Here is a 27,056-nt window from a genome sequence, read left to right as displayed (position 1 = left end):
ATAGGCTCCCAAATATCACTTTGCAGATTCCACGAAAAGAGTGTTAGCAAACTGCTTCTTGAGGCAGAGGTTGTAACTCTGTGAGATGAACTCACAGATCAGAAAGAAGTTTCTCAGAAAGCTTCTTTCACGTTTTGAACGGATGAAATTTCCTTTATCAGCGTAGGCCTCAATGTGATCCAAAGAAGCCCTTCTCAGATTCCTCAAAGACAGTGTTAATGGACTGCTCCACGAAACATAAGTGTAACTCTGTGAGATGAATTCACACATCACCAAGAAGTTTCTAAGAAAGCTTCTTTCTTGTTTTCATCTGTGGATATTTCCTTTGTCACTGTAATGTTCATTGCGCTATGAAGTATCTAATTGCAGATTTCCAGAAAACTGTGCTAACAAACAGATCACAGAAGAGAAACGTGTAACTCTGTGAGTTGCATTCACACATGGCAATGCAGTTTCTCAGAAAGCTTCTCTTTAGTTATTATGTGAGGATATTTCCCTTATCACCATGGGCCCCAATAGGCTCCCAAATATCACTTTGCAGATTCCACGAAAAGAGTGTTAGCAAACTGCTTCTTGAGGCAGAGGTTGTAACTCTGTGAGATGAACTCACAGATCAGAAAGAAGTTTCTCAGAAAGCTTCTTTCACGTTTTGAACGGATGAAATTTCCTTTATCAGCGTAGGCCTCAATGTGATCCAAAGAAGCCCTTCTCAGATTCCTCAAAGACAGTGTTAATGGACTGCTCCACGAAACATAAGTGTAACTCTGTGAGATGAATTCACACATCACCAAGAAGTTTCTAAGAAAGCTTCTTTCTTGTTTTCATCTGTGGATATTTCCTTTGTCACTGTAATGTTCATTGCGCTATGAAGTATCTAATTGCAGATTTCCAGAAAACTGTGCTAACAAACAGATCACAGAAGAGAAACGTGTAACTCTGTGAGTTGCATTCACACATGGCAATGCAGTTTCTCAGAAAGCTTCTCTTTAGTTATTATGTGAGGATATTTCCCTTATCACCATGGGCCCCAATAGGCTCCCAAATATCACTTTGCAGATTCCACGAAAAGAGTGTTAGCAAACTGCTTCTTGAGGCAGAGGTTGTAACTCTGTGAGATGAACTCACAGATCAGAAAGAAGTTTCTCAGAAAGCTTCTTTCTCATTTTTATTGGAAGATGTTTCCATTGGCCCCATTGTTTTCAAAGGGATCGGGAATATCTGTTCTCAGATTCCACACAAATAGGGCTAGGCCACGGCCCCACGAAATACAGCTGCAACTTAGTGAGTTGAATTCACACATCACAAAGCGGTTTCTCAGAAAGCTTCTTCTTTAGTAAGACGAGGTTATTTGTGGTCTTGGAGCGCCACCGTGTGTCCTATTGCAGATACTGCGAAAATTCTGCTAGGAAGTTTCTCAGTGGAAACAATGATGAACATCTGTGGGGTGAATTCACCCACAACAAAGAAGTTTTTGAGAAGGCTTCTCTGCAGTTTTCTCTGAGGATAGTTCCTTATTCAGCATGCGATTCAATGATATCCAAGACATCACATCTGAGATTCCTCAAAATGAGTGCTAGGAAACTCCTCCGAGAAAGGGTGATAGAACACTGTGAAATGAATTCACATATCACAAAGCAGTTTCTCAGAAAGCTTGGTTCCGCTTTCTCTTGAAGGATATTTCCTTTCTCCTTCTATTCTTCAAAGCTATCTGAAATATCACTTCTCGGAATCCACGGAAACAGTCCTAAGAAACGGCTCCAAAAAACACTGGCGTAACACTGTGAGTTGCATTCACACATGGCAATGCAGTTTCTCAGAAAGCTTCTCTTTAGTTATTATATGAGGATATTTCCTTTATCACCATGGGCCCCAATAGGCTCCCAAATATCACTTTGCAGATTCCACGAAAAGAGTGTTAGCAAACTGCTTCTTGAGGCAGTGGTTGTAACTCTGTGAGATGAATTCACACATCACCAAGAAGTTCCTAAGAAAGCTTCTTTCTTGTTTTCTTCTGTGGATATTCCTTTGTCACTGTAATGTTCTTTGCGCTATGAAGTATCTAATTGCAGATTTCCAGAAAACTGTGCTAACAAACAGATCACAGAAGAGAAACGTGTAACTCTGTGAGTTGCATTCACACATGGCAATGCAGTTTCTCAGAAAGCTTCTCTTTAGTTATTATGTGAGGATATTTCCCTTATCACCATGGGCCCCAATAGGCTCTCAAATATCACTTTGCAGATTCCACGAAAAGAGTGTTAGCAAACTGCTTCTTGAGACAGAGGTTGTAACTCTGTGAGATGAACTCACAGATCAGAAAGAAGTTTCTCAGAAAGCTTCTTTCACCTTATGATCGGATGAAATTTCCTTTATCAGCGTAGGCCTCAATGTGATCCAAAGAAGCCCTTCTCAGATTCCTCAAAGACAGTGTTAATGGACTGCTCCACGAAACATAAGTGTAACTCTGTGAGATGAATTCACACATCACCAAGAAGTTTCTAAGAAAGCTTCTTTCTTGTTTTCATCTGTGGATATTCCTTTGTCACTGTAATGTTCATTTCGCTATGAAGTATCTAATTGCAGATTTCCAGAAAACTGTGCTAACAAACAGATCACAGAAGAGAAACGTGTAACTCTGTGAGTTGCATTCACACATGGCAATGCAGTTTCTCAGAAAGCTTCTCTTTAGTTATTATGTGAGGATATTTCCCTTATCACCCTGGGCCCCAATAGGCTCCCAAATATCACTTTGCAGATTCCACGAAAAGAGTGTTAGCAAACTGCTTCTTGAGGCAGAGGTTGTAACTCTGTGAGATGAACTCACAGATCAGAAAGAAGTTTCTCAGAAAGCTTCTTTCACGTTTTGAACGGATGAAATTTCCTTTATCAGCGTAGGCCTCAATGTGATCCAAAGAAGCCCTTCTCAGATTCCTCAAAGACAGTGTTAATGGACTGCTCCACGAAACATAAGTGTAACTCTGTGAGATGAATTCACACATCACCAAGAAGTTTCTAAGAAAGCTTCTTTCTTGTTTTCATCTGTGGATATTTCCTTTGTCACTGTAATGTTCATTGCGCTATGAAGTATCTAATTGCAGATTTCCAGAAAACTGTGCTAACAAACAGATCACAGAAGAGAAACGTGTAACTCTGTGAGTTGCATTCACACATGGCAATGCAGTTTCTCAGAAAGCTTCTCTTTAGTTATTATGTGAGGATATTTCCCTTATCACCATGGGCCCCAATAGGCTCCCAAATATCACTTTGCAGATTCCACGAAAAGAGTGTTAGCAAACTGCTTCTTGAGGCAGAGTTTGTAACTCTGTGAGATGAACTCACAGATCAGAAAGAAGTTTCTCAGAAAGCTTCTTTCACGTTTTGAACGGATGAAATTTCCTTTATCAGCGTAGGCCTCAATGTGATCCAAAGAAGCCCTTCTCAGATTCCTCAAAGACAGTGTTAATGGACTGCTCCACGAAACATAAGTGTAACTCTGTGAGATGAATTCACACATCACCAAGAAGTTTCTAAGAAAGCTTCTTTCTTGTTTTCATCTGTGGATATTTCCTTTGTCACTGTAATGTTCATTGCGCTACGAAGTATCTAATTCCAGATTTCCAGAAAACTGTGCTAACAAACAGATCACAGAAGAGAAACGTGTAACTCTGTGAGTTGCATTCACACATGGCAATGCAGTTTCTCAGAAAGCTTCTCTTTAGTTATTATGTGAGGATATTTCCTTTATCACCATGGGCCCCAATAGGCCCCAAATATCACTTTGCAGATTCCACGAAAAGAGTGTTAGCAAACTGCTTCTTGAGGCAGAGGTTGTAACTCTGTGACATGAACTCACAGATCAGAAAGAAGTTTCTCAGAAAGCTTCTTTCACGTTTTGAACGGATGAAATTTCCTTTATCAGCGTAGGCCTCAATGTGATCCATAGAAGCCCTTCTCAGATTCCTGAAAGACAGTGTTAATGGACTGCTCCACGAAACATAAGTGTAACTCTGTGAGATGAATTCACACATCACCAAGAAGTTTCCAAGAAAGCTTCTTTCTTGTTTTCATCTGTGGATATTCCTTTGTCACTGTAATGTTCATTGCGCTATGAAGTATCTAATTGCAGATTTCCAGAAAACTGTGCTAACAAACAGATCACAGAAGAGAAACGTGTAACTCTGTGAATTGCATTCACACATGGCAATGCAGTCTCTCAGAAAGCTTCTCTTTAGTTATTATGTGAGGATATTTCCCTTATCACCATGTGCCCCAATAGGCTCCCAAATATCACTTTGCAGATTCCATGAAAAGAGTGTTAGCAAACTGCTTCTTGAGACAGAGGTTGTAACTCTGTGAGATGAACTCACAGATCAGAAAGAAGTTTCTCAGAAAGCTTCTTTCACGTTTTGAAGGGATGAAATTTCCTTTATCAGCGTAGGCCTCAATGTGATCCAAAGAAGCCCTTCTCAGATTCCTCAAAGACAGTGTTAATGGACTGCTCCACGAAACATAAGTGTAACTCTGTGAGATGAATTCACACATCACCAAGAAGTTTCTAAGAAAGCTTCTTTCTTGTTTTCATCTGTGGATATTTCCTTTGTCTCTGTAATGTTCATTGCGCTATGAAGTATCTAATTGCAGATTTCCAGAAAACTGTGCTAACAAACAGATCACAGAAGAGAAACGTGTAACTCTGTGAGTTGCATTCACACATGGCAATGCAGTTTCTCAGAAAGCTTCTCTTTAGTTATTATGTGAGGATATTTCCCTTATCACCATGGGCCCCAATAGGCTCCCAAATATCACTTTGCAGATTCCACGAAAAGAGTGTTAGCAAACTGCTTCTTGAGGCAGAGGTTGTAACTCTGTGAGATGAACTCACAGATCAGAAAGACGTTTCTCAGAAAGCTTCTTTCACGTTTTGAACGGATGAAATTTCCTTTATCAGGGTTGGCCTCAATGTGATCCAAAGAAGCCCTTCTCAGATTCCTCAAAGACAGTGTTAATGGACTGCTCCACGAAACATAAGTGTAACTCTGTGAGATGAATTCACACATCACCAAGAAGTTCCTAAGAAAGCTTCTTTCTTGTTTTCATCTGTGGATATTTCCTTTGTCACTGTAATGTTCATTGCGCTATGAAGTATCTAATTGCAGATTTCCAGAAAACTGTGCTAACAAACAGATCACAGAAGAGAAACGTGTAACTCTGTGAGTTGCATTCACACATGGCAATGCAGTTTCTCAGAAAGCTTCTCTTTAGTTATTATGTGAGGATATTTCCCTTATCACCATGGGCCCCAATAGGCTCCCAAATATCACTTTGCAGATTCCACGAAAAGAGTGTTAGCAAACTGCTTCTTGAGGCAGAGGTTGTAACTCTGTGAGATGAACTCACAGATCAGAAAGAAGTTTCTCAGAAAGCTTCTTTCTCATTTTTATTGGAAGATGTTTCCATTGGCCCCATTGTTTTCAAAGGGATCGGGAATATCTGTTCTCAGATTCCACACAAATAGGGCTAGGCCACGGCCCCACGAAATACAGCTGCAACTTAGTGAGTTGAATTCACACATCACAAAGCGGTTTCTCAGAAAGCTTCTTTAGTAAGACGAGGTTATTTGTGGTCTTGGAGCGCCACCGTGTGTCCTATTGCAGATACTGCGAAAATTCTGCTAGGAAGTTTCTCAGTGGAAACAATGATGGACATCTGTGGGGTGAATTCACCCACAACAAAGAAGTTTTTGAGAAGGCTTCTTCTGTGCAGGTTTCTCTGAGGATAGTTCCTTATTCAGCATGCGATTCAATGATATCCAAGACATCACATCTGAGATTCCTCAAAATGAGTGCTAGGAAACTCCTCCGAGAAAGGGTGATAGAACACTGTGAAATGAATTCACATATCACAAAGCAGTTTCTCAGAAAGCTTGGTTCCGCTTTCTCTTGAAGGATATTTCCTTTCTCCTTCTATTCTTCAAAGCTATCTGAAATATCACTTCTCGGAATCCACGGAAACAGTCCTAAGAAACGGCTCCAAAAAACACTGGCGTAACACTGTGAGTTGCATTCACACATGGCAATGCAGTTTCTCAGAAAGCTTCTCTTTAGATATTATGTGAGGATATTTCCTTTATCACCATGGGCCCCAATAGGCTCCCAAATATCACTTTGCAGATTCCACGAAAAGAGTGTTAGCAAACTGCTTCTTGAGGCAGAGGTTGTAACTCTGTGAGATGAACTCACAGATCAGAAAGAAGTTTCTCAGAAAGCTTCTTTCACGTTTTGAACGGATGAAATTTCCTTTATCAGGGTTGGCCTCAATGTGATCCAAAGAAGCCCTTCTCAGATTCCTCAAAGACAGTGTTAATGGACTGCTCCACGAAACATAAGTGTAACTCTGTGAGATGAATTCACACATCACCAAGAAGTTTCTTAGAAAGCTTCTTTCTTGTTTTCTTCTGTGGATATTCCTTTGTCACTGTAATGTTCTTTGCGCTATGAAGTATCTAATTGCAGATTTCCAGAAAACTGTGCTAACAAACAGATCACAGAAGAGAAACGTGTAACTCTGTGAGTTGCATTCACACATGGCAATGCAGTTTCTCAGAAAGCTTCTCTTTAGTTATTATGTGAGGATATTTCCCTTATCACCATGGGCCCCAATAGGCTCCCAAATATCACTTTGCAGATTCCACGAAAAGAGTGTTAGCAAACTGCTTCTTGAGGCAGAGGTTGTAACTCTGTGAGATGAACTCACAGATCAGAAAGAAGTTTCTCAGAAAGCTTCTTTCTCATTTTTATTGGAAGATGTTTCCATTGGCCCCATTGTTTTCAAAGGGATCGGGAATATCTGTTCTCAGATTCCACACAAATAGGGCTAGGCCACGGCCCCACGAAATACAGCTGCAACTTAGTGAGTTGAATTCACACATCACAAAGCGGTTTCTCAGAAAGCTTCTTCTTTAGTAAGACGAGGTTATTTGTGGTCTTGGAGCGCCACCGTGTGTCCTATTGCAGATACTGCGAAAATTCTGCTAGGAAGTTTCTCAGTGGAAACAATGATGGACATCTGTGGGGTGAATTCACCCACAACAAAGAAGTTTTTGAGAAGGCTTCTGTGCAGGTTTCTCTGAGGATAGTTCCTTATTCAGCATGCGATTCAATGATATCCAAGACATCACATCTGAGATTCCTCAAAATGAGTGCTAGGAAACTCCTCCGAGAAAGGGTGATAGAACACTGTGAAATGAATTCACATATCACAAAGCAGTTTCTCAGAAAGCTTGGTTCCGCTTTCTCTTGAAGGATATTTCCTTTCTCCTTCTATTCTTCAAAGCTATCTGAAATATCACTTCTCGGAATCCACGGAAACAGTCCTAAGAAACGGCTACAAAAAACACTGGCGTAACACTGTGAGTTGCATTCACACATGGCAATGCAGTCTCTCAGAAAGCTTCTCTTTAGTTATTATGTGAGGATATTTCCCTTATCACCATGTGCCCCAATAGGCTCCCAAATATCACTTTGCAGATTCCACGAAAAGAGTGTTAGCAAACTGCTTCTTGAGACAGAGGTTGTAACTCTGTGAGATGAACTCACAGATCAGAAAGAAGTTTCTCAGAAAGCTTCTTTCACGTTTTGAACGGATGAAATTTCCTTTATCAGCGTAGGCCTCAATGTGATCCAAAGAAGCCCTTCTCAGATTCCTCAAAGACAGTGTTAATGGACTGCTCCACGAAACATAAGTGTAACTCTGTGAGATGAATTCACACATCACCAAGAAGTTTCTAAGAAAGCTTCTTTCTTGTTTTCATCTGTGGATATTTCCTTTGTCACTGTAATGTTCATTGCGCTATGAAGTATCTAATTGCAGATTTCCAGAAAACTGTGCTAACAAACAGATCACAGAAGAGAAACGTGTAACTCTGTGAGTTGCATTCACACATGGCAATGCAGTTTCTCAGAAAGCTTCTCTTTAGTTATTATGTGAGGATATTTCCCTTATCACCATGGGCCCCAATAGGCTCCCAAATATCACTTTGCAGATTCCACGAAAAGAGTGTTAGCAAACTGCTTCTTGAGGCAGAGGTTGTAACTCTGTGAGATGAACTCACAGATCAGAAAGAAGTTTCTCAGAAAGCTTCTTTCACGTTTTGAACGGATGAAATTTCCTTTATCAGCGTAGGTCTCAATGTGATCCAAAGAAGCCCTTCTCAGATTCCTCAAAGACAGTGTTAATGGACTGCTCCACGAAACATAAGTGTAACTCTGTGAGATGAATTCACACATCACCAAGAAGTTTCTAAGAAAGCTTCTTTCTTGTTTTCATCTGTGGATATTTCCTTTGTCACTGTAATGTTCATTGCGCTATGAAGTATCTAATTGCAGATTTCCAGAAAACTGTGCTAACAAACAGATCACAGAAGAGAAACGTGTAACTCTGTGAGTTGCATTCACACATGGCAATGCAGTTTCTCAGAAAGCTTCTCTTTAGTTATTATGTGAGGATATTTCCCTTATCACCATGGGCCCCAATAGGCTCCCAAATATCACTTTGCAGATTCCACGAAAAGAGTGTTAGCAAACTGCTTCTTGAGGCAGAGGTTGTAACTCTGTGAGATGAACTCACAGATCAGAAAGAAGTTTCTCAGAAAGCTTCTTTCACGTTTTGAACGGATGAAATTTCCTTTATCAGCGTAGGCCTCAATGTGATCCAAAGAAGCCCTTCTCAGATTCCTCAAAGACAGTGTTAATGGACTGCTCCACGAAACATAAGTGTAACTCTGTGAGATGAATTCACACATCACCAAGAAGTTTCTAAGAAAGCTTCTTTCTTGTTTTCTTCTGTGGATATTCCTTTGTCACTGTAATGTTCTTTGCGCTATGAAGTATCTAATTGCAGATTTCCAGAAAACTGTGCTAACAAACAGATCACAGAAGAGAAACGTGTAACTCTGTGAGTTGCATTCACACATGGCAATGCAGTTTCTCAGAAAGCTTCTCTTTAGTTATTATGTGAGGATATTTCCCTTATCACCATGGGCCCCAATAGGCTCCCAAATATCACTTTGCAGATTCCACGAAAAGAGTGTTAGCAAACTGCTTCTTGAGGCAGAGGTTGTAACTCTGTGAGATGAACTCACAGATCAGAAAGAAGTTTCTCAGAAAGCTTCTTTCTCATTTTTATTGGAAGATGTTTCCATTGGCCCCATTGCTTTCAACGGGATCGGGAATATCTGTTCTCAGATTCCACACAAATAGGGCTCGGTCACGGCCCCACGAAATACAGCTGCAACTTAGTGAGTTGAATTCACACATCACAAAGCGGTTTCTCAGAAAGCTTCTTTTTAGTAAGACGAGGTTATTTGTGGTCTTGGAGCGCCACCGTGTGTCCTATTGCAGATACTGCTAAAATTCTGCTAGGAAGTTTCTCAGTGAAACAATGATGGACATCTGTGGGGTGAATTCACCCACAACAAAGAAGTTTTTGAGAAGGCTTCTCTGCAGGTTTCTCTGAGGATAGTTCCTTATTCAGCATGCGATTCAATGATATCCAAGACATCACATCTGAGGATTCCTCAAAATGAGTGCTAGGAAACTCCTCCGAGAAAGGGTGATAGAACACTGTGAAATGAATTCACATATCACAAAGCAGTTTCTCAGAAAGCTTGGTTCCGCTTTCTCTTGAAGGATATTTCCTTTCTCCTTCTATTCTTCAAAGCTATCTGAAATATCACTTCTCGGAATCCACGGAAACAGTCCTAAGAAACGGCTCCAAAAAACACTGGCGTAACACTGTGAGTTGCATTCACACATGGCAATGCAGTTTCTCAGAAAGCTTCTCTTTAGTTATTATGTGAGGATATTTCCTTTATCACCATGGGCCCCAATAGGCTCCCAAATATCACTTTGCAGATTCCACGAAAAGAGTGTTAGCAAACTGCTTCTTGAGGCAGAGGTTGTAACTCTGTGAGATGAACTCACAGATCAGAAAGAAGTTTCTCAGAAAGCTTCTTTCACGTTTTGAACGGATGAAATTTCCTTTATCAGCGTAGGCCTCAATGTGATCCAAAGAAGCCCTTCTCAGATTCCTCAAAGACAGTGTTAATGGACTGCTCCACGAAACATAAGTGTAACTCTGTGAGATGAATTCACACATCACCAAGAAGTTTCTAAGAAAGCTTCTTTCTTGTTTTCATCTGTGGATATTTCCTTTGTCACTGTAATGTTCATTGCGCTATGAAGTATCTAATTGCAGATTTCCAGAAAACTGTGCTAACAAACAGATCACAGAAGAGAAACGTGTAACTCTGTGAGTTGCATTCACACATGGCAATGCAGTTTCTCAGAAAGCTTCTCTTTAGTTATTATGTGAGGATATTTCCCTTATCACCATGGGCCCCAATAGGCTCCCAAATATCACTTTGCAGATTCCACGAAAAGAGTGTTAGCAAACTGCTTCTTGAGGCAGAGGTTGTAACTCTGTGAGATGAACTCACAGATCAGAAAGAAGTTTCTCAGAAAGCTTCTTTCACGTTTTGAACGGATGAAATTTCCTTTATCAGCGTAGGTCCTCAATGTGATCCAAAGAAGCCCTTCTCAGATTCCTCAAAGACAGTGTTAATGGACTGCTCCACGAAACATAAGTGTAACTCTGTGAGATGAATTCACACATCACCAAGAAGTTTCTAAGAAAGCTTCTTTCTTGTTTTCATCTGTGGATATTTCCTTTGTCACTGTAATGTTCATTGCGCTATGAAGTATCTAATTGCAGATTTCCAGAAAACTGTGCTAACAAACAGATCACAGAAGAGAAACGTGTAACTCTGTGAGTTGCATTCACACATGGCAATGCAGTTTCTCAGAAAGCTTCTCTTTAGTTATTATGTGAGGATATTTCCCTTATCACCATGGGCCCCAATAGGCTCCCAAATATCACTTTGCAGATTCCACGAAAAGAGTGTTAGCAAACTGCTTCTTGAGGCAGAGGTTGTAACTCTGTGAGATGAACTCACAGATCAGAAAGAAGTTTCTCAGAAAGCTTCTTTCACGTTTTGAACGGATGAAATTTCCTTTATCAGCGTAGGCCTCAATGTGATCCAAAGAAGCCCTTCTCAGATTCCTCAAAGACAGTGTTAATGGACTGCTCCACGAAACATAAGTGTAACTCTGTGAGATGAATTCACACATCACCAAGAAGTTTCTAAGAAAGCTTCTTTCTTGTTTTCATCTGTGGATATTTCCTTTGTCACTGTAATGTTCATTGCGCTATGAAGTATCTAATTGCAGATTTCCAGAAAACTGTGCTAACAAACAGATCACAGAAGAGAAACGTGTAACTCTGTGAGTTGCATTCACACATGGCAATGCAGTTTCTCAGAAAGCTTCTCTTTAGTTATTATGTGAGGATATTTCCCTTATCACCATGGGCCCCAATAGGCTCCCAAATATCACTTTGCAGATTCCACGAAAAGAGTGTTAGCAAACTGCTTCTTGAGGCAGAGGTTGTAACTCTGTGAGATGAACTCACAGATCAGAAAGAAGTTTCTCAGAAAGCTTCTTTCACGTTTTGAACGGATGAAATTTCCTTTATCAGCGTAGGCCTCAATGTGATCCAAAGAAGCCCTTCTCAGATTCCTCAAAGACAGTGTTAATGGACTGCTCCACGAAACATAAGTGTAACTCTGTGAGATGAATTCACACATCACCAAGAAGTTTCTAAGAAAGCTTCTTTCTTGTTTTCATCTGTGGATATTTCCTTTGTCACTGTAATGTTCATTGCGCTATGAAGTATCTAATTGCAGATTTCCAGAAAACTGTGCTAACAAACAGATCACAGAAGAGAAACGTGTAACTCTGTGAGTTGCATTCACACATGGCAATGCAGTTTCTCAGAAAGCTTCTCTTTAGTTATTATGTGAGGATATTTCCCTTATCACCATGGGCCCCAATAGGCTCCCAAATATCACTTTGCAGATTCCACGAAAAGAGTGTTAGCAAACTGCTTCTTGAGGCAGAGGTTGTAACTCTGTGAGATGAACTCACAGATCAGAAAGAAGTTTCTCAGAAAGCTTCTTTCACGTTTTGAACGGATGAAATTTCCTTTATCAGCGTAGGCCTCAATGTGATCCAAAGAAGCCCTTCTCAGATTCCTCAAAGACAGTGTTAATGGACTGCTCCACGAAACATAAGTGTAACTCTGTGAGATGAATTCACACATCACCAAGAAGTTTCTAAGAAAGCTTCTTTCTTGTTTTCATCTGTGGATATTTCCTTTGTCACTGTAATGTTCATTGCGCTATGAAGTATCTAATTGCAGATTTCCAGAAAACTGTGCTAACAAACAGATCACAGAAGAGAAACGTGTAACTCTGTGAGTTGCATTCACACATGGCAATGCAGTTTCTCAGAAAGCTTCTCTTTAGTTATTATGTGAGGATATTTCCCTTATCACCATGGGCCCCAATAGGCTCCCAAATATCACTTTGCAGATTCCACGAAAAGAGTGTTAGCAAACTGCTTCTTGAGGCAGAGGTTGTAACTCTGTGAGATGAACTCACAGATCAGAAAGAAGTTTCTCAGAAAGCTTCTTTCACGTTTTGAACGGATGAAATTTCCTTTATCAGCGTAGGCCTCAATGTGATCCAAAGAAGCCCTTCTCAGATTCCTCAAAGACAGTGTTAATGGACTGCTCCACGAAACATAAGTGTAACTCTGTGAGATGAATTCACACATCACCAAGAAGTTTCTAAGAAAGCTTCTTTCTTGTTTTCATCTGTGGATATTTCCTTTGTCACTGTAATGTTCATTGCGCTATGAAGTATCTAATTGCAGATTTCCAGAAAACTGTGCTAACAAACAGATCACAGAAGAGAAACGTGTAACTCTGTGAGTTGCATTCACACATGGCAATGCAGTTTCTCAGAAAGCTTCTCTTTAGTTATTATGTGAGGATATTTCCCTTATCACCATGGGCCCCAATAGGCTCCCAAATATCACTTTGCAGATTCCACGAAAAGAGTGTTAGCAAACTGCTTCTTGAGGCAGAGGTTGTAACTCTGTGAGATGAACTCACAGATCAGAAAGAAGTTTCTCAGAAAGCTTCTTTCACGTTTTGAACGGATGAAATTTCCTTTATCAGCGTAGGTCTCAATGTGATCCAAAGAAGCCCTTCTCAGATTCCTCAAAGACAGTGTTAATGGACTGCTCCACGAAACATAAGTGTAACTCTGTGAGATGAATTCACACATCACCAAGAAGTTTCTAAGAAAGCTTCTTTCTTGTTTTCATCTGTGGATATTCCTTTGTCACTGTAATGTTCATTGCGCTATGAAGTATCTAATTGCAGATTTCCAGAAAACTGTGCTAACAAACAGATCACAGAAGAGAAACGTGTAACTCTGTGAGTTGCATTCACACATGGCAATGCAGTTTCTCAGAAAGCTTCTCTTTAGTTATTATGTGAGGATATTTCCCTTATCACCATGGGCCCCAATAGGCTCCCAAATATCACTTTGCAGATTCCACGAAAAGAGTGTTAGCAAACTGCTTCTTGAGGCAGAGGTTGTAACTCTGTGAGATGAACTCACAGATCAGAAAGAAGTTTCTCAGAAAGCTTCTTTCACGTTTTGAACGGATGAAATTTCCTTTATCAGCGTAGGCCTCAATGTGATCCAAAGAAGCCCTTCTCAGATTCCTCAAAGACAGTGTTAATGGACTGCTCCACGAAACATAAGTGTAACTCTGTGAGATGAATTCACACATCACCAAGAAGTTTCTAAGAAAGCTTCTTTCTTGTTTTCATTCTGTGGATATTCCTTTGTCACTGTAATGTTCATTTGCGCTATGAAGTATCTAATTGCAGATTTCCAGAAAACTGTGCTAACAAACAGATCACAGAAGAGAAACGTGTAACTCTGTGAGTTGCATTCACACATGGCAATGCAGTTTCTCAGAAAGCTTCTCTTTAGTTATTATGTGAGGATATTTCCCTTATCACCATGGGCCCCAATAGGCTCCCAAATATCACTTTGCAGATTCCACGAAAAGAGTGTTAGCAAACTGCTTCTTGAGGCAGAGGTTGTAACTCTGTGAGATGAACTCACAGATCAGAAAGAAGTTTCTCAGAAAGCTTCTTTCACGTTTTGAACGGATGAAATTTCCTTTATCAGCGTAGGCCTCAATGTGATCCAAAGAAGCCCTTCTCAGATTCCTCAAAGACAGTGTTAATGGACTGCTCCACGAAACATAAGTGTAACTCTGTGAGATGAATTCACACATCACCAAGAAGTTTCTAAGAAAGCTTCTTTCTTGTTTTCATCTGTGGATATTTCCTTTGTCACTGTAATGTTCATTGCGCTATGAAGTATCTAATTGCAGATTTCCAGAAAACTGTGCTAACAAACAGATCACAGAAGAGAAACGTGTAACTCTGTGAGTTGCATTCACACATGGCAATGCAGTTTCTCAGAAAGCTTCTCTTTAGTTATTATGTGAGGATATTTCCCTTATCACCATGGGCCCCAATAGGCTCCCAAATATCACTTTGCAGATTCCACGAAAAGAGTGTTAGCAAACTGCTTCTTGAGGCAGAGGTTGTAACTCTGTGAGATGAACTCACAGATCAGAAAGAAGTTTCTCAGAAAGCTTCTTTCACGTTTTGAACGGATGAAATTTCCTTTATCAGCGTAGGCCTCAATGTGATCCAAAGAAGCCCTTCTCAGATTCCTCAAAGACAGTGTTAATGGACTGCTCCACGAAACATAAGTGTAACTCTGTGAGATGAATTCACACATCACCAAGAAGTTTCTAAGAAAGCTTCTTTCTTGTTTTCATCTGTGGATATTCCTTTGTCACTGTAATGTTCATTGCGCTATGAAGTATCTAATTGCAGATTTCCAGAAAACTGTGCTAACAAACAGATCACAGAAGAGAAACGTGTAACTCTGTGAGTTGCATTCACACATGGCAATGCAGTTTCTCAGAAAGCTTCTCTTTAGTTATTATGTGAGGATATTTCCCTTATCACCATGGGCCCCAATAGGCTCCCAAATATCACTTTGCAGATTCCACGAAAAGAGTGTTAGCAAACTGCTTCTTGAGGCAGAGGTTGTAACTCTGTGAGATGAACTCACAGATCAGAAAGAAGTTTCTCAGAAAGCTTCTTTCACGTTTTGAACGGATGAAATTTCCTTTATCAGCGTAGGCCTCAATGTGATCCAAAGAAGCCCTTCTCAGATTCCTCAAAGACAGTGTTAATGGACTGCTCCACGAAACATAAGTGTAACTCTGTGAGATGAATTCACACATCACCAAGAAGTTTCTAAGAAAGCTTCTTTCTTGTTTTCATCTGTGGATATTTCCTTTGTCACTGTAATGTTCATTGCGCTATGAAGTATCTAATTGCAGATTTCCAGAAAACTGTGCTAACAAACAGATCACAGAAGAGAAACGTGTAACTCTGTGAGTTGCATTCACACATGGCAATGCAGTTTCTCAGAAAGCTTCTCTTTAGTTATTATGTGAGGATATTTCCCTTATCACCATGGGCCCCAATAGGCTCCCAAATATCACTTTGCAGATTCCACGAAAAGAGTGTTAGCAAACTGCTTCTTGAGGCAGAGGTTGTAACTCTGTGAGATGAACTCACAGATCAGAAAGAAGTTTCTCAGAAAGCTTCTTTCACGTTTTGAACGGATGAAATTTCCTTTATCAGCGTAGGCCTCAATGTGATCCAAAGAAGCCCTTCTCAGATTCCTCAAAGACAGTGTTAATGGACTGCTCCACGAAACATAAGTGTAACTCTGTGAGATGAATTCACACATCACCAAGAAGTTTCTAAGAAAGCTTCTTTCTTGTTTTCATCTGTGGATATTTCCTTTGTCACTGTAATGTTCATTGCGCTATGAAGTATCTAATTGCAGATTTCCAGAAAACTGTGCTAACAAACAGATCACAGAAGAGAAACGTGTAACTCTGTGAGTTGCATTCACACATGGCAATGCAGTTTCTCAGAAAGCTTCTCTTTAGTTATTATGTGAGGATATTTCCCTTATCACCATGGGCCCCAATAGGCTCCCAAATATCACTTTGCAGATTCCACGAAAAGAGTGTTAGCAAACTGCTTCTTGAGGCAGAGGTTGTAACTCTGTGAGATGAACTCACAGATCAGAAAGAAGTTTCTCAGAAAGCTTCTTTCACGTTTTGAACGGATGAAATTTCCTTTATCAGCGTAGGCCTCAATGTGATCCAAAGAAGCCCTTCTCAGATTCCTCAAAGACAGTGTTAATGGACTGCTCCACGAAACATAAGTGTAACTCTGTGAGATGAATTCACACATCACCAAGAAGTTTCTAAGAAAGCTTCTTTCTTGTTTTCTTCTGTGGATATTCCTTTGTCACTGTAATGTTCTTTGCGCTATGAAGTATCTAATTGCAGATTTCCAGAAAACTGTGCTAACAAACAGATCACAGAAGAGAAACGTGTAACTCTGTGAGTTGCATTCACACATGGCAATGCAGTTTCTCAGAAAGCTTCTCTTTAGTTATTATGTGAGGATATTTCCCTTATCACCATGGGCCCCAATAGGCTCCCAAATATCACTTTGCAGATTCCACGAAAAGAGTGTTAGCAAACTGCTTCTTGAGGCAGAGGTTGTAACTCTGTGAGATGAACTCACAGATCAGAAAGAAGTTTCTCAGAAAGCTTCTTTCACGTTTTGAACGGATGAAATTTCCTTTATCAGCGTAGGCCTCAATGTGATCCAAAGAAGCCCTTCTCAGATTCCTCAAAGACAGTGTTAATGGACTGCTCCACGAAACATAAGTGTAACTCTGTGAGATGAATTCACACATCACCAAGAAGTTTCTAAGAAAGCTTCTTTCTTGTTTTCATCTGTGGATATTTCCTTTGTCACTGTAATGTTCATTGCGCTATGAAGTATCTAATTGCAGATTTCCAGAAAACTGTGCTAACAAACAGATCACAGAAGAGAAACGTGTAACTCTGTGAGTTGCATTCACACATGGCAATGCAGTTTCTCAGAAAGCTTCTCTTTAGTTATTATGTGAGGATATTTCCCTTATCACCATGGGCCCCAATAGGCTCCCAAATATCACTTTGCAGATTCCACGAAAAGAGTGTTAGCAAACTGCTTCTTGAGGCAGAGGTTGTAACTCTGTGAGATGAACTCACAGATCAGAAAGAAGTTTCTCAGAAAGCTTCTTTCACGTTTTGAACGGATGAAATTTCCTTTATCAGCGTAGGCCTCAATGTGATCCAAAGAAGCCCTTCTCAGATTCCTCAAAGACAGTGTTAATGGACTGCTCCACGAAACATAAGTGTAACTCTGTGAGATGAATTCACACATCACCAAGAAGTTTCTAAGAAAGCTTCTTTCTTGTTTTCATCTGTGGATATTTCCTTTGTCACTGTAATGTTCATTGCGCTATGAAGTATCTAATTGCAGATTTCCAGAAAACTGTGCTAACAAACAGATCACAGAAGAGAAACGTGTAACTCTGTGAGTTGCATTCACACATGGCAATGCAGTTTCTCAGAAAGCTTCTCTTTAGTTATTATGTGAGGATATTTCCCTTATCACCATGGGCCCCAATAGGCTCCCAAATATCACTTTGCAGATTCCACGAAAAGAGTGTTAGCAAACTGCTTCTTGAGGCAGAGGTTGTAACTCTGTGAGATGAACTCACAGATCAGAAAGAAGTTTCTCAGAAAGCTTCTTTCACGTTTTGAACGGATGAAATTTCCTTTATCAGCGTAGGCCTCAATGTGATCCAAAGAAGCCCTTCTCAGATTCCTCAAAGACAGTGTTAATGGACTGCTCCACGAAACATAAGTGTAACTCTGTGAGATGAATTCACACATCACCAAGAAGTTTCTAAGAAAGCTTCTTTCTTGTTTTCTTCTGTGGATATTCCTTTGTCACTGTAATGTTCTTTGCGCTATGAAGTATCTAATTGCAGATTTCCAGAAAACTGTGCTAACAAACAGATCACAGAAGAGAAACGTGTAACTCTGTGAGTTGCATTCACACATGGCAATGCAGTTTCTCAGAAAGCTTCTCTTTAGTTATTATGTGAGGATATTTCCCTTATCACCATGGGCCCCAATAGGCTCCCAAATATCACTTTGCAGATTCCACGAAAAGAGTGTTAGCAAACTGCTTCTTGAGGCAGAGGTTGTAACTCTGTGAGATGAACTCACAGATCAGAAAGAAGTTTCTCAGAAAGCTTCTTTCACGTTTTGAACGGATGAAATTTCCTTTATCAGCGTAGGCCTCAATGTGATCCAAAGAAGCCCTTCTCAGATTCCTCAAAGACAGTGTTAATGGACTGCTCCACGAAACATAAGTGTAACTCTGTGAGATGAATTCACACATCACCAAGAAGTTTCTAAGAAAGCTTCTTTCTTGTTTTCATCTGTGGATATTTCCTTTGTCACTGTAATGTTCATTGCGCTATGAAGTATCTAATTGCAGATTTCCAGAAAACTGTGCTAACAAACAGATCACAGAAGAGAAACGTGTAACTCTGTGAGTTGCATTCACACATGGCAATGCAGTTTCTCAGAAAGCTTCTCTTTAGTTATTATGTGAGGATATTTCCCTTATCACCATGGGCCCCAATAGGCTCCCAAATATCACTTTGCAGATTCCACGAAAAGAGTGTTAGCAAACTGCTTCTTGAGGCAGAGGTTGTAACTCTGTGAGATGAACTCACAGATCAGAAAGAAGTTTCTCAGAAAGCTTCTTTCACGTTTTGAACGGATGAAATTTCCTTTATCAGCGTAGGCCTCAATGTGATCCAAAGAAGCCCTTCTCAGATTCCTCAAAGACAGTGTTAATGGACTGCTCCACGAAACATAAGTGTAACTCTGTGAGATGAATTCACACATCACCAAGAAGTTCTAAGAAAGCTTCTTTCTTGTTTTCTTCTGTGGATATTCCTTTGTCACTGTAATGTTCTTTGCGCTATGAAGTATCTAATTGCAGATTTCCAGAAAACTGTGCTAACAAACAGATCACAGAAGAGAAACGTGTAACTCTGTGAGTTGCATTCACACATGGCAATGCAGTTTCTCAGAAAGCTTCTCTTTAGTTATTATGTGAGGATATTTCCCTTATCACCATGGGCCCCAATAGGCTCCCAAATATCACTTTGCAGATTCCACGAAAAGAGTGTTAGCAAACTGCTTCTTGAGGCAGAGGTTGTAACTCTGTGAGATGAACTCACAGATCAGAAAGAAGTTTCTCAGAAAGCTTCTTTCTCATTTTTATTGGAAGATGTTTCCATTGGCCCCATTGTTTTCAAAGGGATCGGGAATATCTGTTCTCAGATTCCACACAAATAGGGCTAGGCCACGGCCCCACGAAATACAGCTGCAACTTAGTGAGTTGAATTCACACATCACAAAGCGGTTTCTCAGAAAGCTTCTTCTTTAGTAAGACGAGGTTATTTGTGGTCTTGGAGCGCCACCGTGTGTCCTATTGCAGATACTGCGAAAATTCTGCTAGGAAGTTTCTCAGTGGAAACAATGATGGACATCTGTGGGTGAATTCACCCACAACAAAGAAGTTTTTGAGAAGGCTTCTCTGCAGGTTTCTCTGAGGATAGTTCCTTATTCAGCATGCGATTTAATGATATCCAAGACATCACATCTGAGATTCCTCAAAATGAGTGCTAGGAAACTCCTCCGAGAAAGGGTGATAGAACACTGTGAAATGAATTCACATATCACAAAGCAGTTTCTCAGAAAGCTTGGTTCCGCTTTCTCTTGAAGGATATTTCCTTTCTCCTTCTATTCTTCAAGCTATCTGAAATATCACTTCTCGGAATCCACGGAAACAGTCCTAAAACGGCTCCAAAAAACACTGGCGTAACACTGTGAGTTGCATTCACACATGGCAATGCAGTTTCTCAGAAAGCTTCTCTTTAGTTATTATGTGAGGATATTTCCTTATCACCATGGGCCCCAATAGGCTCCCAAATATCACTTTGCAGATTCCACGAAAAGAGGGTTAGCAAACTGCTTCTTGAGGCAGAGGTTGTAACTCTGTGAGATGAACTCACAGATCAGAAAGAAGTTTCTCAGAAAGCTTCTTTCACGTTTTGAACGGATGAAATTTCCTTTATCAGCGTAGGCCTCAATGTGATCCAAAGAAGCCCTTCTCAGATTCCTCAAAGACAGTGTTAATGGACTGCTCCACGAAACATAAGTGTAACTCTGTGAGATGAATTCACACATCACCAAGAAGTTTCTAAGAAAGCTTCTTTCTTGTTTTCATCTGTGGATATTTCCTTTGTCACTGTAATGTTCATTGCGCTATGAAGTATCTAATTGCAGATTTCCAGAAAACTGTGCTAACAAACAGATCACAGAAGAGAAACGTGTAACTCTGTGAGTTGCATTCACACATGGCAATGCAGTTTCTCAGAAAGCTTCTCTTTAGTTATTATGTGAGGATATTTCCCTTATCACCATGGGCCCCAATAGGCTCCCAAATATCACTTTGCAGATTCCACGAAAAGAGTGTTAGCAAACTGCTTCTTGAGGCAGAGGTTGTAACTCTGTGAGATGAACTCACAGATCAGAAAGAAGTTTCTCAGAAAGCTTCTTTCACGTTTTGAACGGATGAAATTTCCTTTATCAGCGTAGGCCTCAATGTGATCCAAAGAAGCCCTTCTCAGATTCCTCAAAGACAGTGTTAATGGACTGCTCCACGAAACATAAGTGTAACTCTGTGAGATGAATTCACACATCACCAAGAAGTTCCTAAGAAAGCTTCTTTCTTGTTTTCATCTGTGGATATTTCCTTTGTCACTGTAATGTTCATTGCGCTATGAAGTATCTAATTGCAGATTTCCAGAAAACTGTGCTAACAAACAGATCACAGAAGAGAAACGTGTAACTCTGTGAGTTGCATTCACACATGGCAATGCAGTTTCTCAGAAAGCTTCTCTTTAGTTATTATGTGAGGATATTTCCCTTATCACCATGGGCCCCAATAGGCTCCCAAATATCACTTTGCAGATTCCACGAAAAGAGTGTTAGCAAACTGCTTCTTGAGGCAGAGGTTGTAACTCTGTGAGATGAACTCACAGATCAGAAAGAAGTTTCTCAGAAAGCTTCTTTCTCATTTTTATTGGAAGATGTTTCCATTGGCCCCATTGTTTTCAAAGGGATCGGGAATATCTGTTCTCAGATTCCACACAAATAGGGCTAGGCCACGGCCCCACGAAATACAGCTGCAACTTAGTGAGTTGAATTCACACATCACAAAGCGGTTTCTCAGAAAGCTTCTTCTTTAGTAAGACGAGGTTATTTGTGGTCTTGGAGCGCCACCGTGTGTCCTATTGCAGATACTGCGAAAATTCTGCTAGGAAGTTTCTCAGTGGAAACAATGATGGACATCTGTGGGGTGAATTCACCCACAACAAAGAAGTTTTTGAGAAGGCTTCTCTGCAGGTTTCTCTGAGGATAGTTCCTTATTCAGCATGCGATTCAATGATATCCAAGACATCACATCTGAGATTCCTCAAAATGAGTGCTAGGAAACTCCTCCGAGAAAGGGTGATAGAACACTGTGAAATGAATTCACATATCACAAAGCAGTTTCTCAGAAAGCTTGGTTCCGCTTTCTCTTGAAGGATATTTCCTTTCTCCTTCTATTCTTCAAAGCTATCTGAAATATCACTTCTCGGAATCCACGGAAACAGTCCTAAGAAACGGCTCCAAAAAACACTGGCGTAACACTGTGAGTTGCATTCACACATGGCAATGCAGTTTCTCAGAAAGCTTCTCTTTAGTTATTATGTGAGGATATTTCCTTTATCACCATGGGCCCCAATAGGCTCCCAAATATCACTTTGCAGATTCCACGAAAAGAGTGTTAGCAAACTGCTTCTTGAGGCAGAGGTTGTAACTCTGTGAGATGAACTCACAGATCAGAAAGAAGTTTCTCAGAAAGCTTCTTTCACGTTTTGAACGGATGAAATTTCCTTTATCAGGGTTGGCCTCAATGTGATCCAAAGAAGCCCTTCTCAGATTCCTCAAAGACAGTGTTAATGGACTGCTCCACGAAACATAAGTGTAACTCTGTGAGATGAATTCACACATCACCAAGAAGTTTCTAAGAAAGCTTCTTTCTTGTTTTCTTCTGTGGATATTCCTTTGTCACTGTAATGTTCTTTGCGCTATGAAGTATCTAATTGCAGATTTCCAGAAAACTGTGCTAACAAACAGATCACAGAAGAGAAACGTGTAACTCTGTGAGTTGCATTCACACATGGCAATGCAGTTTCTCAGAAAGCTTCTCTTTAGTTATTATGTGAGGATATTTCCCTTATCACCATGGGCCCCAATAGGCTCCCAAATATCACTTTGCAGATTCCACGAAAAGAGTGTTAGCAAACTGCTTCTTGAGGCAGAGGTTGTAACTCTGTGAGATGAACTCACAGATCAGAAAGAAGTTTCTCAGAAAGCTTCTTTCACGTTTTGAACGGATGAAATTTCCTTTATCAGCGTAGGCCTCAATGTGATCCAAAGAAGCCCTTCTCAGATTCCTCAAAGACAGTGTTAATGGACTGCTCCACGAAACATAAGTGTAACTCTGTGAGATGAATTCACACATCACCAAGAAGTTTCTAAGAAAGCTTCTTTCTTGTTTTCATCTGTGGATATTTCCTTTGTCACTGTAATGTTCATTGCGCTATGAAGTATCTAATTGCAGATTTCCAGAAAACTGTGCTAACAAACAGATCACAGAAGAGAAACGTGTAACTCTGTGAGTTGCATTCACACATGGCAATGCAGTTTCTCAGAAAGCTTCTCTTTAGTTATTATGTGAGGATATTTCCCTTATCACCATGGGCCCCAATAGGCTCCCAAATATCACTTTGCAGATTCCACGAAAAGAGTGTTAGCAAACTGCTTCTTGAGGCAGAGGTTGTAACTCTGTGAGATGAACTCACAGATCAGAAAGAAGTTTCTCAGAAAGCTTCTTTCACGTTTTGAACGGATGAAATTTCCTTTATCAGGTTAGGCCTCAATGTGATCCAAAGAAGCCCTTCTCAGATTCCTCAAAGACAGTGTTAATGGACTGCTCCACGAAACATAAGTGTAACTCTGTGAGATGAATTCACACATCACCAAGAAGTTTCTAAGAAAGCTTCTTTCTTGTTTTCATCTGTGGATATTTCCTTTGTCACTGTAATGTTCATTGCGCTATGAAGTATCTAATTGCAGATTTCCAGAAAACTGTGCTAACAAACAGATCACAGAAGAGAAACGTGTAACTCTGTGAGTTGCATTCACACATGGCAATGCAGTTTCTCAGAAAGCTTCTCTTTAGTTATTATGTGAGGATATTTCCCTTATCACCATGGGCCCCAATAGGCTCCCAAATATCACTTTGCAGATTCCACGAAAAGAGTGTTAGCAAACTGCTTCTTGAGGCAGAGGTTGTAACTCTGTGAGATGAACTCACAGATCAGAAAGAAGTTTCTCAGAAAGCTTCTTTCACGTTTTGAACGGATGAAATTTCCTTTATCAGCGTAGGTCTCAATGTGATCCAAAGAAGCCCTTCTCAGATTCCTCAAAGACAGTGTTAATGGACTGCTCCACGAAACATAAGTGTAACTCTGTGAGATGAATTCACACATCACCAAGAAGTTCCTAAGAAAGCTTCTTTCTTGTTTTCTTCTGTGGATATTCCTTTGTCACTGTAATGTTCTTTGCGCTATGAAGTATCTAATTGCAGATTTCCAGAAAACTGTGCTAACAAACAGATCACAGAAGAGAAACGTGTAACTCTGTGAGTTGCATTCACACATGGCAATGCAGTTTCTCAGAAAGCTTCTCTTTAGTTATTATGTGAGGATATTTCCCTTATCACCATGGGCCCCAATAGGCTCCCAAATATCACTTTGCAGATTCCACGAAAAGAGTGTTAGCAAACTGCTTCTTGAGGCAGAGGTTGTAACTCTGTGAGATGAACTCACAGATCAGAAAGAAGTTTCTCAGAAAGCTTCTTTCTCATTTTTATTGGAAGATGTTTCCATTGGCCCCATTGTTTTCAAAGGGATCGGGAATATCTGTTCTCAGATTCCACACAAATAGGGCTAGGCCACGGCCCCACGAAATACAGCTGCAACTTAGTGAGTTGAATTCACACATCACAAAGCGGTTTCTCAGAAAGCTTCTTCTTTAGTAAGACGAGGTTATTTGTGGTCTTGGAGCGCCACCGTGTGTCCTATTGCAGATACTGCGAAAATTCTGCTAGGAAGTTTCTCAGTGGAAACAATGATGGACATCTGTGGGGTGAATTCACCCACAACAAAGAAGTTTTTGAGAAGGCTTCTCTGCAGGTTTCTCTGAGGATAGTTCCTTATTCAGCATGCGATTCAATGATATCCAAGACATCACATCTGAGATTCCTCAAAATGAGTGCTAGGAAACTCCTCCGAGAAAGGGTGATAGAACACTGTGAAATGAATTCACATATCACAAAGCAGTTTCTCAGAAAGCTTGGTTCCGCTTTCTCTTGAAGGATATTTCCTTTCTCCTTCTATTCTTCAAAGCTATCTGAAATATCACTTCTCGGAATCCACGGAAACAGTCCTAAGAAACGGCTCCAAAAAACACTGGCGTAACACTGTGAGTTGCATTCACACATGGCAATGCAGTTTCTCAGAAAGCTTCTCTTTAGTTATTATGTGAGGATATTTCCTTTATCACCATGGGCCCCAATAGGCTCCCAAATATCACTTTGCAGATTCCACGAAAAGAGTGTTAGCAAACTGCTTCTTGAGGCAGAGGTTGTAACTCTGTGAGATGAACTCACAGATCAGAAAGAAGTTTCTCAGAAAGCTTCTTTCACGTTTTGAACGGATGAAATTTCCTTTATCAGGGTTGGCCTCAATGTGATCCAAAGAAGCCCTTCTCAGATTCCTCAAAGACAGTGTTAATGGACTGCTCCACGAAACATAAGTGTAACTCTGTGAGATGAATTCACACATCACCAAGAAGTTTCTAAGAAAGCTTCTTTCTTGTTTTCATCTGTGGATATTCCTTTGTCACTGTAATGTTCTTGCGCTATGAAGTATCTAATTGCAGATTTCCAGAAAACTGTGCTAACAAACAGATCACAGAAGAGAAACGTGTAACTCTGTGAGTTGCATTCACACATGGCAATGCAGTTTCTCAGAAAGCTTCTCTTTAGTTATTATGTGAGGATATTTCCCTTATCACCATGGGCCCCAATAGGCTCCCAAATATCACTTTGCAGATTCCACGAAAAGAGTGTTAGCAAACTGCTTCTTGAGGCAGAGGTTGTAACTCTGTGAGATGAACTCACAGATCAGAAAGAAGTTTCTCAGAAAGCTTCTTTCACGTTTTGAACGGATGAAATTTCCTTTATCAGCGTAGGCCTCAATGTGATCCAAAGAAGCCCTTCTCAGATTCCTCAAAGACAGTGTTAATGGACTGCTCCACGAAACATAAGTGTAACTCTGTGAGATGAATTCACACATCACCAAGAAGTTTCTAAGAAAGCTTCTTTCTTGTTTTCATCTGTGGATATTCCTTTGTCACTGTAATGTTCATTGCGCTATGAAGTATCTAATTGCAGATTTCCAGAAAACTGTGCTAACAAACAGATCACAGAAGAGAAACGTGTAACTCTGTGAGTTGCATTCACACATGGCAATGCAGTTTCTCAGAAAGCTTCTCTTTAGTTATTATGTGAGGATATTTCCCTTATCACCATGGGCCCCAATAGGCTCCCAAATATCACTTTGCAGATTCCACGAAAAGAGTGTTAGCAAACTGCTTCTTGAGGCAGAGGTTGTAACTCTGTGAGATGAACTCACAGATCAGAAAGAAGTTTCTCAGAAAGCTTCTTTCACGTTTTGAACGGATGAAATTTCCTTTATCAGCGTAGGCCTCAATGTGATCCAAAGAAGCCCTTCTCAGATTCCTCAAAGACAGTGTTAATGGACTGCTCCACGAAACATAAGTGTAACTCTGTGAGATGAATTCACACATCACCAAGAAGTTCCTAAGAAAGCTTCTTTCTTGTTTTCTTCTGTGGATATTCCTTTGTCACTGTAATGTTCATTGCGCTATGAAGTATCTAATTGCAGATTTCCAGAAAACTGTGCTAACAAACAGATCACAGAAGAGAAACGTGTAACTCTGTGAGTTGCATTCACACATGGCAATGCAGTTTCTCAGAAAGCTTCTCTTTAGTTATTATGTGAGGATATTTCCCTTATCACCATGGGCCCCAATAGGCTCCCAAATATCACTTTGCAGATTCCACGAAAAGAGTGTTAGCAAACTGCTTCTTGAGGCAGAGGTTGTGTAACTCTGTGAGATGAACTCACAGATCAGAAAGAAGTTTCTCAGAAAGCTTCTTTCTCATTTTTATTGGAAGATGTTTCCATTGGCCCCATTGTTTTCAAAGGGATCGGGAATATCTGTTCTCAGATTCCACACAAATAGGGCTAGGCCACGGCCCCACGAAATACAGCTGCAACTTAGTGAGTTGAATTCACACATCACAAGCGGTTTCTCAGAAAGCTTCTTCTTCTTTAGTAAGACGAGGTTATTTGTGGTCTTGGAGCGCCACCGTGTGTCCTATTGCAGATACTGCGAAAATTCTGCTAGGAAGTTTCTCAGTGGAAACAATGATGGACATCTGTGGGGTGAATTCACCCACAACAAAGAAGTTTTTGAGAAGGCTTCTCTGCAGGTTTCTCTGAGGATAGTTCCTTATTCAGCATGCGATTCAATGATATCCAAGACATCACATCTGAGATTCCTCAAAATGAGTGCTAGGAAACTCCTCCGAGAAAGGGTGATAGAACACTGTGAAATGAATTCACATATCACAAAGCAGTTTCTCAGAAAGCTTTGGTTCGCTTTCTCTTGAAGGATATTTCCTTTCTCCTTCTATTCTTCAAAGCTATCTGAATATCACTTCTCGGAATCCACGGAAACAGTCCTAAGAAACGGCTCCAAAAAACACTGGCGTAACACTGT

Source organism: Rhinopithecus roxellana, chromosome 6, assembly GCF_007565055.1.
Source record: "Rhinopithecus roxellana isolate Shanxi Qingling chromosome 6, ASM756505v1, whole genome shotgun sequence".
NCBI lineage: Eukaryota > Metazoa > Chordata > Mammalia > Primates > Cercopithecidae > Rhinopithecus > Rhinopithecus roxellana.
Note: the sequence above shows the minus strand (reverse complement) of the source record.